Genomic DNA, 14,197 nt, shown 5'->3' with positions numbered 1-14,197 from the left:
TTTGGATAGAGTGCATGCAAATCTGCAGATAAATGTTATCCAAGAGCAAAATTTTATCATCATTAAAAATCCTTGTAATGTTAAATAAGAAGAATTAATGCAAGGTTTTAGTTATGAGTTGAAGCACTTAAGATTTAGTATGTTTGAATCTGGTAGCATTCAACTTGAATCATATCTTCAGTACTGAGGATACAGGATATAGGACTTAAACAACTGCCAGAGAGTGACCAGCATGGGCATACACAACATATCTAATGTTAATGGTTTCTGACCTCTGTTATGCCTCACCTTTAACAGTAGTAATTTGTTCCAGACAACCAACCACTCTCTCTCTTTGTTTTTCTTCCTACAGATAATAGTATCATGTTCTGCACACAGTTGGAATCTGAAGGGTATTGAGAAGAGGAGAGGCATTATATTATAGCACACTGTACTCGAAGGAGTTGCCCTTGTTTCACTTTCAAGGATCCTACTGTTCTGTACGAATTTGGTCTTCTCTCACCATATCATTGAAAGTGATCTTCATTAAAGAAGTATGAGCCTGAGACAATTAATAGAGGTTTTTATATCAAAGAAAGAAACCTATAGCAGCTTGTTTATTAAATGAATAATGCTTTGGTGGTTCGTCCTTTTGGACTTTTGTCATTGGAAAATGTTATCTGAAGCAAGCTGAAATGTATAGAATCACAGAATCATAGAATATCTCCAGTTGGAAGGGACCCATAAGGATCACTGAGTCCAACTCCCTGAAGCAGAGATCTGTATAATTAATTCTCTGGGCTGCATGCAGGTACGATGGTGTTGGTGCCACATGTCTATGTGATGAGGAAGTTGAGCTGCACTAACTGTTGTTAGTGGGAAAAAAGGTTGCTAGACACATTGCCTCTCCCCCTGGGAAATCCTCCCATGGTTCTCTTCTGTTACAGCAAAGGTGACCACTGCTGCTTTCAAGGAGCTACTTAACGTTTGGCTGCCTAGACATAGTACTGGTGTTTGTGGAGACAACAAAAGGCTTTCGTCTGTAACTAAGAATGATTTCCATGTGCAAGCAATATCTGATCAAGGGCATATGTCTGCAGAGGCCTGCTCTTTCTGTCTGGTCGTGCCTGCTTACTGATTTAAAGTAAAATTATGCAACCTTATAGCAACACAAGCCCATTGTCTCTGGAGATTGAGAACAGAGTTTGGCTCTGGCACCAGAGAGGTCTACCACAAACCATGTAATTCCAGTGTATGTATGATGTGCGACTTGTAACCTTGTTGTCTGCAGAGTAAGTGGTTTGTACATCTCTTATGGAGACACGGTAAAGAATTCCAGCACTGCAGCTGAAACTCATCCTGTTTTAAATTGCCCTCCTGCATTTACAAACAACTGAGTTTCCCTTGCCCACTTCTCTACAAACAATGATTGTGATATAAATAACCTTGTAGACTGAGTCTGTGGTGGGATGAGTGAAAAGTCAGAATGAGGCTGAGAGAAAGCACCATTCAAATAGGATAAAGAACATCTCACACAAAAGCTGTATGGTTAAAAAAACCCAAAACAAACCATTCTGCATTGGTATAAGCTGTTCTTCCTTAAAGAAGGGAGTGATATGTGAATTCCAAACTGGGCTGTAGATTTAGAGGCTGTCCAGTTAGGAACTTTTTTTTGAAATGTCAGTCTGTGATGCTTTTTTTCAATCAAAGTGGTTTGAAAGAGTTTGAAACACAAATTCTAAGTAGCATTTTCTCTTGTATTCTAAACACCTGTGCTGTTTATTAGGAATGGCATCAGATTTTGGTGATTCAGTCTTATTTTGTGTGCGGAGCTTGAAAGAGTAGCACCACTCTTTCTTCAGCACAGTTGCTGGGGTCTAGGGATTTCCTAAAATTGCTAGTAGAATGTCATCCTGGAAGTAATTTGTCTTTTTTTTTAAAGGGGGAAGAACACAAGAGAAAAGAAAAAGGCATAAGAGATGTTCCTGATTTGTGCAACATCCACACACAGTGCAGAAATTGTTTGCCATTTCAGTTCTACTGCCAATTTCCTATTTTCTTAAGGCAAAATTGTCATTGTATTTGAAAAAATAGCTGATTTGTAATAATAATTACTGTAATATTACCAACTGTGCTTTTTGAGTAGATTTTTAAATTCTCCCTTATGTCTTTCCCCTTCAGTTGAGGTAATAGTAAAGAAAGAGGGAGGATATTATTTCTACATTACTGTTAATTTAAAGCTGGGAAGCCTCATTAGGAGAAGTTTAGTTCTGTCTCCAGTAGAAAGTGCTATACATGCTGTGCACGAAAGTGTGGGACATACAGCTTATTATACAAAGACAAGAGTCAGAAGCAAATCAGAAATGGTTATGAAAACTGACTTTACTGGGTCCTTTGTAGTGCCTGCAGTCTAAGTATAGACCTTTTCTTGAAAAATAGGACAGAAACCAAATAATATCTGCAAATGCTGTCAACATTTTAATGAAGTTTTTATGCATGTATTTTGCAGAAGCTAGAAGAACCCTGTACAGGATATTGAATCTCAGTGTTTCCAGCTGATCAGACTAACACTAAGTCTCCTTAAAGCCTGGCTTGTTGTATACCTTGAAGCACCTTTTATTTCTATGTGTAACCTACTTTCCCACTCCTTTCCCTCTTGCACTTTTAGGGTGCATGGTAGCCTTGCCTTCATTTGAGAAAATTAAGTTCTTTGAGCTAAAGAGGCCTCAGCACTTCTCAGGTGCTCAACTTCCTGCATAACCAGCCTGGGGATGCCTCCTGTGGTGCATGCAGCTCAGGAACCAAGGCCCTGGGAACAGCTGTCCCCTCATGAATCATTCACAGGGGTGAGCTGTGATGATGAATGATCAGCTGCAAACAATGCATAACATTAAAGGAAAATAAACGGATTTCACTCTAATTTCATTTTTTTTCCCCTAGAGGTGGGGCAAAGTCTCATGTGTCTCCATGGCAGGATAACTTCAGTGATGGAGGAACCTTGAAGTCCTGGCTACTGCTTTCTGATGACCCTACAGGTCTTTTCAAGACCTTTCCCAACAGGAGGAGGTGAAGCAGCAGTGATGATAGGGTAAGACATTGGGTGCGGACTAGGAAACAGAAACATTTGTTCATGCCTTTAACTTCTGTTGTATTCCCAGATTTTGGAAAATTCATGAAAAATTAAATGGGTGACTATTTTCTGGCTGGCTGGGGAATGCCAAATCACATGTTGTTGTTTCTGCTCTTTGACTGGCTGCATTCTATAGCTAATCAACACTGTGACATTTTGAAATTCACATCTGGGAACTCTTTGAGCTAAATATGCACTTTTCATAAGCTCTGGCAACTGTAAAGCTCCAAATGCTTGAATATTCAAGGAAAATAAACACACATGCTAAGAACGTGACAAAATGGAAATCTGTGACAAGTTTGAAAGAACACTCTAGGATATCCTCTGTCCTCTGCTCCCTGATCTCCACCCAGCTGTGCTCAGTACCAGGAGTAGATGGCAGAAAGCATGTGTCCCTTACGTAAGATGTGCTTGTAATGCCCCTGAACTTTTGGCATCAGTTCAGAACGTAGTGAACTGGATCGTGCCAGTTTAAATATATCTGGTCATTTTCCAGTACACTGCTCAGCTGTCTACCTTTCAGAGCCCTAGCTGGCATCTCAGTAAGATCAATCTGCATTTCTGTGTTTGCTAATGCTACCGGGTTCTCTAGTGGGAAACTGGATATTATTACGTTGAGAGCATGGGACTGGGAACTGCAAGATCCAGAGTAATTTTTAGTGGCTACTATGATTTCCTGCAAACTTCTGGAGACGTTCTTCTGCTTTTAGTATTTAGAGCAGATTCACAGACCCCAGCCTAATGAAGCACACTTCTAATTTTGAGCATGTGAGTAGTCACATGGCATTTAGAGGAATGAGGGTTTGATCTCTTTAGAGTTCAGCTTCCTGCATGTATTTCACAGTATCTCGGGATACTGAAGCACAACAGAGTTTGGAGACTTTTAGGAGGAGTCATACAGTCATGGGTAAAAATGACATGCTTCAAATTTCTAAAACAAATTTGCAGACTTTGATACTGTTTGCTATTACTTGCACCAGAAATAATAAGGTCCTTCTGAGTGAAAGAAACGTTCTCAGGACATGCTGCTGACTACATCAGACTAATTCCTCATTCTGCCCAGTGGACTCCATGAAAGCATCATGACTCTTTGCTTATATGTATTTTCTTCTCTTTTTACTGTATTAGTGTGACATGTATGGAGACATGCACAAAGGCTGTGACAAGAATGGTCTTCAGTGATGCAACTTAGACAGCTATAGACAGGCATAAAGGTCACTGCCTGCAAAATTTCTCTGTCCTGTGGAGAATAATTCAAATTCCAACCTGCTCTGAGTATCTCCAGTTTTGCTCTTCCACTGTCTTTGAAAGGGTAATAAAGTTCTTTAATAATAATCATAAAGTACAAGACAAACATAGTATCAATGGAAATGGTTAAGCCTGAATTCCTTGCTATGGCTGAATCACAGTGCCTGTCATGCCTTGACTCCCTGGCAGAACACATTCTGAAATTAAGCTGAGTAACTTAATTTCTAGCTGTGGATTCCATGGATCCTCCTTGTATACTGCAAAAAGGCCAAAGCAGAAGGGAGGGAGGAAAGATTAAAAAGAGCAGTGCCGGTTATTTGGGGAAGTCATTGTTTGTCCGCATTTAGGAAGAAAGGGACACCATTTGGCAGCATGGGGTGCCACCGCGTTGGTTCCAGCTAACGATCATTGTGTGAATTGAGCTGTAAGGAGAGCTGCCCATTGACCAGCATTGATTGCTGTTGTTGACAGGTGCTGATGTTCAGAGGGCAGATCACAGCTGCTTGCACAGGGTTCCCATTATCCTTTGCTGGGTATTGATTCTCCCTGTGGGATGTTTCCTTCCTAGCTGTGTTAATTTTCAGACCACATATTTGCATTGGTTTGTGCTGAGAGGGATGGGCAGAGGTGCCTTGGCTCCGTTTAATGGTCTTACCCCCTTCCCTTTCACACCCCACCAATCCCTCGAGTCTTTAGAGACCATGTCTGTTGGGATCCAAGTTTCCTCTAATTATGGTGCACATTAAGGGACAGGCTTTATGAAGAATACCATTACCACTCTTGTAATTGCTTCAGGTGCACTCAAAAATTAATCAGAAAGTACACAATGGGGTTTTTGTTTTGGTGTGGGTTTTATTTTGAATCCTTTCTAAGCCTGAAGTCTTGCTGCCTATGTGTAGAACTCTCACAAATGTAACATGGAAGGGATGGAAAAGCAGTTCATAAGGTTGCCAGGGCAGGGACTCTTGTGTCCCTTCAGTACTATTTTGGTGCTGCACACAGTTGATTAACTGATGGACCTCAGCTGCCATCAAAACAGAGTGGTAGTATCATACATTCATTTTACATTGGTATAAATATCTTTCAGGGTTGAGTGGATATATGAATTTTTCTATTTGTAGGTGTCTGCACAGTGCCTAGAGCTGTGCTGGAATCTTGGAGAGTCTTGGTACTACATAAAACTACTTATAAGAGTGATGTCTTACCTCTCTAGTGTAATAAGTTAAAGAAGCCTAAACCAGAATTTTTACAGAGAAGGAAGCAATAGCGGATAACAGCAAAAATATTCAGCAACTGAGGCTTTTGCTTGTTTTGGCAAGTCTAATTACCTCAGTGCAAATGCTGCCTCCACATATGAAGAAATGTTATTAATTTTTTCTCTGCAATGTAGAAATGAAACAACTAATTTAGGTTCTCTGAACAAAGTATACCTTTGAACTGATAAATGGATCCCAATTTCCAGTTCTTCCTTAAGGCATCTTCATTTATGCAGTCTGTGTAGAAAGAAAAGGGTACATCTGAACCTAGTTAGCCCTAGGGCTGAAACAGCTAGGTTGTGTTGTTTCTGTAATCAATAACAACCAAAAGATGTATGTAATTATCTTCAACTCCCCAGTTTAAATGACCAGGTAGTCATTTATAGCTGAATATCCTTCAGCATGGGACCAACACTTGGATTAAATCCTCTGGAACCATATCCCAACATTTGTGATTTTCTAGTGGAGTCAGCAAATGTAGCATTATTATAAAAATAGCTGCTCTTCAAGCTTCAGGGTACCAAAGTTGTTACCTCACCCTGGAAGTACGAAGCCCCAAAGATCATATTCTAACACTAGGAATTTTCTTGTTTTTCTAGAACATGTTTCCTATACTGTATGTGCATGACTTTGGAATGGTGAAGTCTATATACATGAATGTTGGAGTGTCCTTTCTAACCCTGGCATGTTCACAGTGCACCTTTCAAAAATGAAGCATGGGTGGGTGGATTAAAAAAGGATGTGAAAATACACAAAGCAATGTACGTTTGGAAAAAACAGGTAGGGGATTTCAGTAGCATGTGAACAGCAGGCAGAGGATGTGTTCCTCTTTTCATTTTTCCACTGCTGAGGTTGCTTTACCTTTAATGCACAAGGGTTTCTGCTCATCTTGACTTTCCCAGGACTGCAATCACTTCTGTGGTTGTTGGAGTGAGTAGCTTGTGCTGCAGTGCATGCAGGATTGAAAGAGACGGTTTAATCCTCAGTTGCAGCACATCAGCTCATTTAAGCAACCGTAGTGATGCAAGTGTGGACAAGGGTACAAGTCATCTCATTAACTGATAACTGCTGTATGCTGTTGGAGAGTGCAGACTTAAGCTACTCCTGAAATGAAAAAAGCCAGCTGTTTAAGATCAGCTGGGACATCTAATTTAAAAAGTAAAAATAAATAAATAAATAAATAAATAAATCCCAGCCCAACAGAGAGCCTGAGTCTGCTCTTGCTTAAGCTTGGATAACTCAAGAGAAATGAAACAGAAATTAGTGCAGTGAAGCCAGTGTAAAAGCAGTAAAAACAAGATCAGAATCTGTGCCCAAGAGAGACAGCATATGCGAGTTTTGTAAGAATAAGGGAAGTGGGAAGAGAAATGTTGGTAGGGAATGGATAAAGACCAAGAGTATTTATTAACAGCTTATTGCAATGCTCTTCCACCTTCATGGAATCAGGAATATGAAAAATTTTCCCATTATTTCTCATACTTCGAACAGTTGTTTCCCAGTCTGTTCAAAAGGAAACATCCTAGTTTTGCTGAGGAAAACATGCCAGTTTTCTTTACTGAGTTTGCTTTGTGGGCCTCATTCTTCTCTACACTAGAAGGGTACAGATCTGGTGCTGTTCATTTGGGACCTACAGCATTGCATTAATATAAAGGAAGTAAAAGGGGAGAAACCTAGGCCTTGTGGTTGGAAAGGAAACTCATGAGTTAAAAAAGAATTATTGGGGGGGGATTAGAAATGCAAAAAATAAATTAGAGATTCGAGACTTAAAAGAGGCAGGTGAGGCTGAGAGACAGAGCTTTATTGAAGGGGGTGGTGAGATAGTGTGCTGTGTAAGGCAGGAGTTAGCTGAAAGAGAAGAAAATAATTAAATTCAAATAGAAGGCTAATTAAAAAATAAGAGGGAGAAAAGAATATATTAAAAATGAAAAAAGGAAATAGAAGGGAATATGAAATAAGAAAATGTAAGTACTGAGAGGTAAGAGATGAAGAAAAATATCTTTATCTAAAGCAATTGTACAAAATAAAAAGCAGCAGCAATTTTATAAAAGTCTTTACCTTTGGATTGACAGCCACCCTAAAAGATCTCCAAGAAAAGCAATTCAATTCAAATTTGACTCTAGTTAATTAAGACACCAAAGTAGATTACTGATTTGGGCAGCAATTCAATGCAGTTGTAGTGGAGTTGTCAATCAGTACAACTGCAATCCAAATTAGATACCACAAAAAAAAAAAAAAAAAAAAAAAAAAAAAAAGACGAAAAATAAAGAGCTTGATACTGCTTCTGCTGAACTTATTAACAAAACTCTCATTGACTTCAATGGGACAGGAATAAACCATCCTATATAAAAGTCCATTATTGGGAAAGAGAGCAAAAGACAGAGGTTAAAATCAAAGAGATGATTTGGGCTGCAAGCCATGATGTGAAGATGGAAAGTGAGAGCTTCTTTCATACCAGACCCTTGCTGGTTCCTGGTCCATTCTGTCACGCTGCCTCTAGGTCAAGTGGAACACCGAGGATGGGGCTGTAAAATATCCTGAGTTGGAAGGGACCCACAAAGATCATTGAGTCCAACTTTTGACTCCACACAGGGCAACCTAAAAGTTAAATCAGGTATCTAAGAGTGTTGTCCAAATGCTGCTTGAATATCGAATAGGTTTGGGGCCATAACCACTTCCCTGGGGAGCTTGTTCCAGTGCTTGACCACCCTCTCAGGGAAAAACTTTTTCCTACTGTTCAATCTGAACTTCCCCTCATGCAGCTTTAAGCTATTCTCTCATGTCCTATTACCGGACACCAGGTAGAAGAGATCAGTACCTCCCTCTCCACTCCTCCTCTTGAGAAGGTTTTAGACAGCACTGAGGTCATCCCTCAGGCTCCTCTTCTCTAAGCTAAGCAAACCTAGTACCCTCAGCCACTCCTCATAAGTCATGCCCTAAAGTCCTTTCACCATCTTTCCTGCCCTCCTTTGGGCACATTCTAAAATTTGTATATCCTTCTTGTATTGTGGAGCCCAAAACTGCACACAGTACTCGAGGTGAGGCTACACCAATGCTGAGTATAGTGGGACAGTAATTTCTTTCAACCAATTAGCTATACTGTGCTTAATGCACCCCAAGTATACAGGTGGCCCTTTTGGCTGCACATTGTTTACTCAGATTGAGTTCATCATCAACCAAAACCCCCAGATCTCCTTCTGCAGGGCTGCAGTCCAGCCTCTTGTTCCCCAATCTATATGTACATCAGTTTCTCTCTTCTCTTCAAGGCAACCAGCATGGGTAGGGTAGGAAGGAAAACGTGCCTTCTTCCTTCGGCTCAGCACACACAGGAAAGAGGCTTGACAATACTTCAGAGGAGCGATGCTGAGCGCAGTACTGCCTGGAGCTACTTCAGAGATGGTGCATCTTACTCACCACCCATTATTTCAAGCTTTTCCTGAAGATGCAATTTAAACCCTAATCACTGAAGGGGCAAAGTCTTGCAAATCCTTGAGCATGCAAGTTATTATCCATGGACTAAAATGGAAATAGTCACCTATAAAATGTCTCATATACTGATGTCCCTACTGGATGCAGCAGTAATGGGTCTGGAAAGCAGCCTTTAGCCAGGATGCTGCTCAGGGCCCAGGCCGCTGAAGGAATTTGCCGTGTGCAGATCATATCTTCTGTGTGTGCATCAGTTCCACTCCAGGGAATTAAGTTGCTCTTTTTCTTCTTCACAAATGTGTTGTGAGAGTAAACCTGTGACATTTTAGGATAAAGTGATAAATGAAGCCATTTCAACCCATGGCACAGCCACACAGTAAAGGTCTGTAAGTGTCTTTTGGACGACTCTTGTTCTTGTGCAGATGGATATAACACGGGCTATGTCTCAGAACTTCCTACCTGTTAGTCATTAGCTGCAGCTGCAGAGCTTTGGTCTTTGGCCCCTGCTAGCCAGGGGAAGCAGAGGCACGCTGTATAGCTCAGGTACAGAGCTGTGGGAGGGGGCATGCTGAGCAGGGGGAGTGGGGTGTACAGGTGTAATTCAGGATGGTATATAGCCCAATGAGTTTAACAGCCCTGCTTAATGACATCGTTACCATACTACACAAACTCCCATTGAAATTAATGGTATTTCACATAATAAAGTACTGTGCAAATAGTCAGTTATGTAGAACATTAATGTGCCTTTGAAAAGTCATAAAAACAGAAAATCAATTTCTTCTCTGTAGTTATATTTGAAGTGGGGGCTCATAGTAGAAGTGCCAGCACACCTAAAGATGGAAGTCCTCAGCTTCTGAGGTTTGTAGTCATTTGTTCCCCATCACTTTAATCCTGCTAGAGATTTTAAAATAAGAATTCTTTCCTCTCCGTTTTCTTTTTTTGCCTGTCAAACATAGTTTCCCCTTGGGCTTCTCCAGTGCAACAGAGGACAACATAAATCTCTGGTTTTTGTTTTCCTGTGTATACACCTGACTCACAAGTGATGCTAGCAATGAAGTATTTTCTGTTGTTGACTGAACTGAAAAAAAACCACAAAATGAAACATTTGTGCTCATCCAAAACAACATTTGTTTTTGTTCCCTCCACTAAACAAAACACCAACTCTTTAAACTTCCCAAATTTAAACATGTTTTCCTAGAAATCACTATTGGCAAGTATGTGAGTGCACTGGTTTACATTGTAAATATTCAGGAGGGCATGGGTATATTTATTAATACCTTCGCAGACGGCTTTGTTCAGGTTTTCTGAACTCTTTTCTCCTTAGTTCCTAGCACAAGATAAACGTGATAAATCCTATATACATTTATTTGCCTTTTTCGTTATTCCTTTGGTACACCATTTAGGCTGGAAGCAGGTCCTCTGGCATCCTTTTAGATATTTCTCTTGCTGCTTTCTGAATAAGGCAGTGTTTCCACATCTTGAGCTGATCAATTAGCTAAGTCAGGTCCTCCCCATCACGTGAGTGTGCCTGTTTCTTTGTCCCGTGAGTTTTGTGACCCTTTTCCCTCACTGCTTTTGTGTGTCTCTCTAAAATCCTTCTTGGGATTTTTCTATTCTTCATTTCTCTTGGCAGACAGGCAGTTAAAGCTGGTTCATCATTCAATCTCTTGAGCCAAAGTTGGTCAACTTATAGTTGTTAAGATTAGCAGTTCCTCAGGGTTCCTCACCTTGTGAAAACAGATGAGGTGAATTCATAGAAAAATTTCACAGCCCAACAGTTTTCCTTGTAACTTCGTCGGTGACCAGAATTTGTAAGTTGTACTGGGGCAGATTCACCAAATCAGAGACTCATAGAATCATAGAATCGTTTAGGTTGGAAAGACCTTTAAGATCATCCAGTCCAACCATTAATCTAACTTTACAAAGTCCACACTAAACCAATCAAGGGTAGACTAGACTAAACCATGTCCCCAGGTGCCATATCTACCTATTTTTTGAACGCTTCCAGGGATGGTGACTCCACCACCTCTCTGGGCAGCCTGTTCCAATGCTTGACTACCCTTTCCGTAAAGAAATTTTTCCTAATATCCAACCTAAACCTCCCGTGATACAGCTTGAGCCCATTCCCTCTTGTCCTATCACTACATGGGAGACCAACACCCACCTCACTACACCCTCCTTTCAGGTAGTTGTAGAGAGTGATAAGGTCTCCCCTCAGCCTCCTCTTCTCCAGGCTAAACAATCCCAGTTCCCTCAGCCACTCTTCATAAGGCCTGTGCTCCAGACCCTTCACCAGCTTCGTTGCCCTTCTCTGAACATGCTCCAGCAACTCAATGCCTTTTTTTTAGTGAGGGGCCCAAAACTGGACACAGTATTCGACCTGCGGCCTCACCAGCACCGAGTACAGGGGCACAATCACCTCCCTGCTCCTGCTGGCCACACTATTCCTGATACAAGCCAGGATGCTGTTGGCCTTCTTGGCCACCTGGGCACACTGCTGGCTCATGTTCAGCCGGCTGTCAACCAGCACCCCCAGGTCCTTTCGACCAGGCAGCTTTCCAGCCACTCTTCCCCAAGCCTGTAGCGTTGCATGGGGTTGTTGTGACCCAAGTGCAGGACCTGGCACTTGGCCTTGTTGAACCTCATACAATTGGCCTCAGCCCATGGATCCAGCCTGTCCAGGTCCCTCTGCAGGGCCATCCTACCCTCCAGCAGATCAACACTCCCACCCAGTTTGGTGTCATCTGCAAACTTACTGAGGGCACACTCAATCCCTTCATTCAGATTGTTGATAAAGATATTAAAGAAGACTGGCCCCAAAACGGAGCCCTGGGGAACACCTCTCGTGACCGGTCACCAACTGGATTTAACTCCATTCACTACAACTCTCTGGGCTCGGCCACCCAACCAGTTTTTTACCCAGCAAAGAGTACGCCTGTCCAAGCCATGAGCTGCCAGCTTCCCAAGGAGAATGTTATGGGAGACTGTGCCAAAGGCTTTGCTAAAGTCCAGGTAAATGACGTCCACAGCCTTTCCTTCATCCACCAATGAAAAAAAAAAAAAAAAATTTCAGGAGGCACCACTGCAACATTGTCACCTCCTCTGCAGATGTTTTTCTTAACAGAAAACTGAGAACTATAGTGCCTATAATGAGAGAAGCTGATGTCAGAAGAAATGGGGACTTGCAGAAGTATCAGACGACAGATGCAACCAACTATATGCAGATACAACTAGACAGATGAAGATTGCATGCTGGGAAGCTGGCATCACGTCATCCCTGTGACAGGGCACACATCTGTGGTGCAAGTCACCAGTCCCAGAGAGCTGGACTGTTGCACGAGTCTGCTCTATAGCCTTATGAGACAGTTCATTCCTGACACACATAAATGGAAGAGAAATAGTAGGATCTGAAGGAAGGAAGACAAGAATTGCAGACCATGCAGCTAAGTGCCCAGAAATGCTCCCAGCAGAGTAGGTAGTGATCCACTGTGCTTTGAGTCTAATGCTCTAAAGCAGGACTATTGTATTACTCTATTTCAGTTCTATAATCATCACCCCAGATAACCCACATTTGCATAAAATCAGAGGCAGAGACAGGGAGGGTATTACAATGGAGAGAGAAAACAGACCATAGGGAATTGAGGGGAAGGGGGTTAATGCAGGAATTGAAACAGTCAATGGAGACTGAAAAACTGCTGAGGGAAGAAGCATCTAGGTTAAACTTTCCTGTGCATTACTTACATATATATGTACATAATGTGCACTGTTGCTATGGCACAGGTTTTTTGTTTTGTTTTTCTTCTTTTTTTTTTTAATTTGATGAATAATCTGAAGCATATATTTATGAAAATATAGTATTTTTTCCCCTGAGCTCTGCTGAGTAGGAGGCAGTGCTCTGCAGCTGCTCCCCAGGCGACCAGGAGATGGGTAAGGATTATTGGATATCCGCAAGGAATTTGGGAAATGCCATGCATCTAGGACCTCACTAAGGGTCTGGGGAAACATGCTTGCATTCCAGTTCTGATAGCAAGATTATGTAGCCTCCTTCGAAGTATACGCATCAGTATCTCCCATGGCTGTTCCCAGAACTCAAATCATAATTGTGCAACTAAAGAAAGAAAATCTTATTCTCCAGGGAAAATTTGTCAGGTGTCCTCTGTACCTCTGGCACCACTCTGGCAGTGGTGAGAAGTGGACTATGGTTGGTTTTAAATGAAACTGAGTTCTGGCAAATAGGGACATGAAACTTCCTGTATCCATCTAGGAAGAACAAACTCTTATTCTGCTAGAACATATTGATGCTCAGTTTTTTTAGCATCTATTACACATTAGACATCAGAGTCTGAGTTGAACCGTGTAAGGGAAATGCAGTAGACAACTGAGTTTTCCACTTTTTATCACTGAGCTGCAAGACAAAGACCACTTTGATCAACATCTTTGATTTTCTGACATTTTAATTAAATTTTGCGTTCTTCATTCATTTAATCTTTTCACATATAAAGCTCACCATAAGTTAATTTGGGGTTTCTCAGTTGTCGTCTCCTGTGTTTTTCTTCTGGGATTCAATCACAGCTTCTCTTTTATCAGCAAAATACTGCTAATTTGGATACTCAGGATTAGATCAGTCACAAGATCTTGCACTGTTTTGCTTCCTTTCTTTCCCCCTTCAGATACCAAACAAGTCTTATGTATTTTCTTTCACTGAGTGTGCTACTTACTCCTTAAGTAAATTTCACAGTCTGCTCTTCCTGAATTCACTGAAAACTTTAAAAATGGTCAAGTGCATCAGGGCTTGGACTTAGTAGAGGTAAGATAACCTGGTTGTTTTCCTTCTCAGTGGCACCCAGTGCTTTCAGAAACCAAATGAACTATTGTTTAAAAGCCACCTGTTTTCATGTTTCTGAGTGAGTTTCAGCTCCATGGGAGCTCTTAGCTTTGCTGTTCTTCTTTCAGATTATTTTGATTTCTTATTAGCCCTATTGCCTTGTTACTGCAATAATAGCTTTGGGCCTAGAGTGCTTTAAACAACTCTTATTCAGGCACAGTTCTGGTTAACAGAAGTTAAACCCCCAAGATATCCTTTTGCCTGGGTTTTCTGGTGTCTGCAGTAAAAGTACAAAGTTCTCAGCACATTTGATCTTGTAAGAATGATAAAACTTTC

Source organism: Pelecanus crispus, chromosome 3, assembly GCF_030463565.1.
Source record: "Pelecanus crispus isolate bPelCri1 chromosome 3, bPelCri1.pri, whole genome shotgun sequence".
Classification (NCBI taxonomy): domain Eukaryota; kingdom Metazoa; phylum Chordata; class Aves; order Pelecaniformes; family Pelecanidae; genus Pelecanus; species Pelecanus crispus.
Note: the sequence above shows the minus strand (reverse complement) of the source record.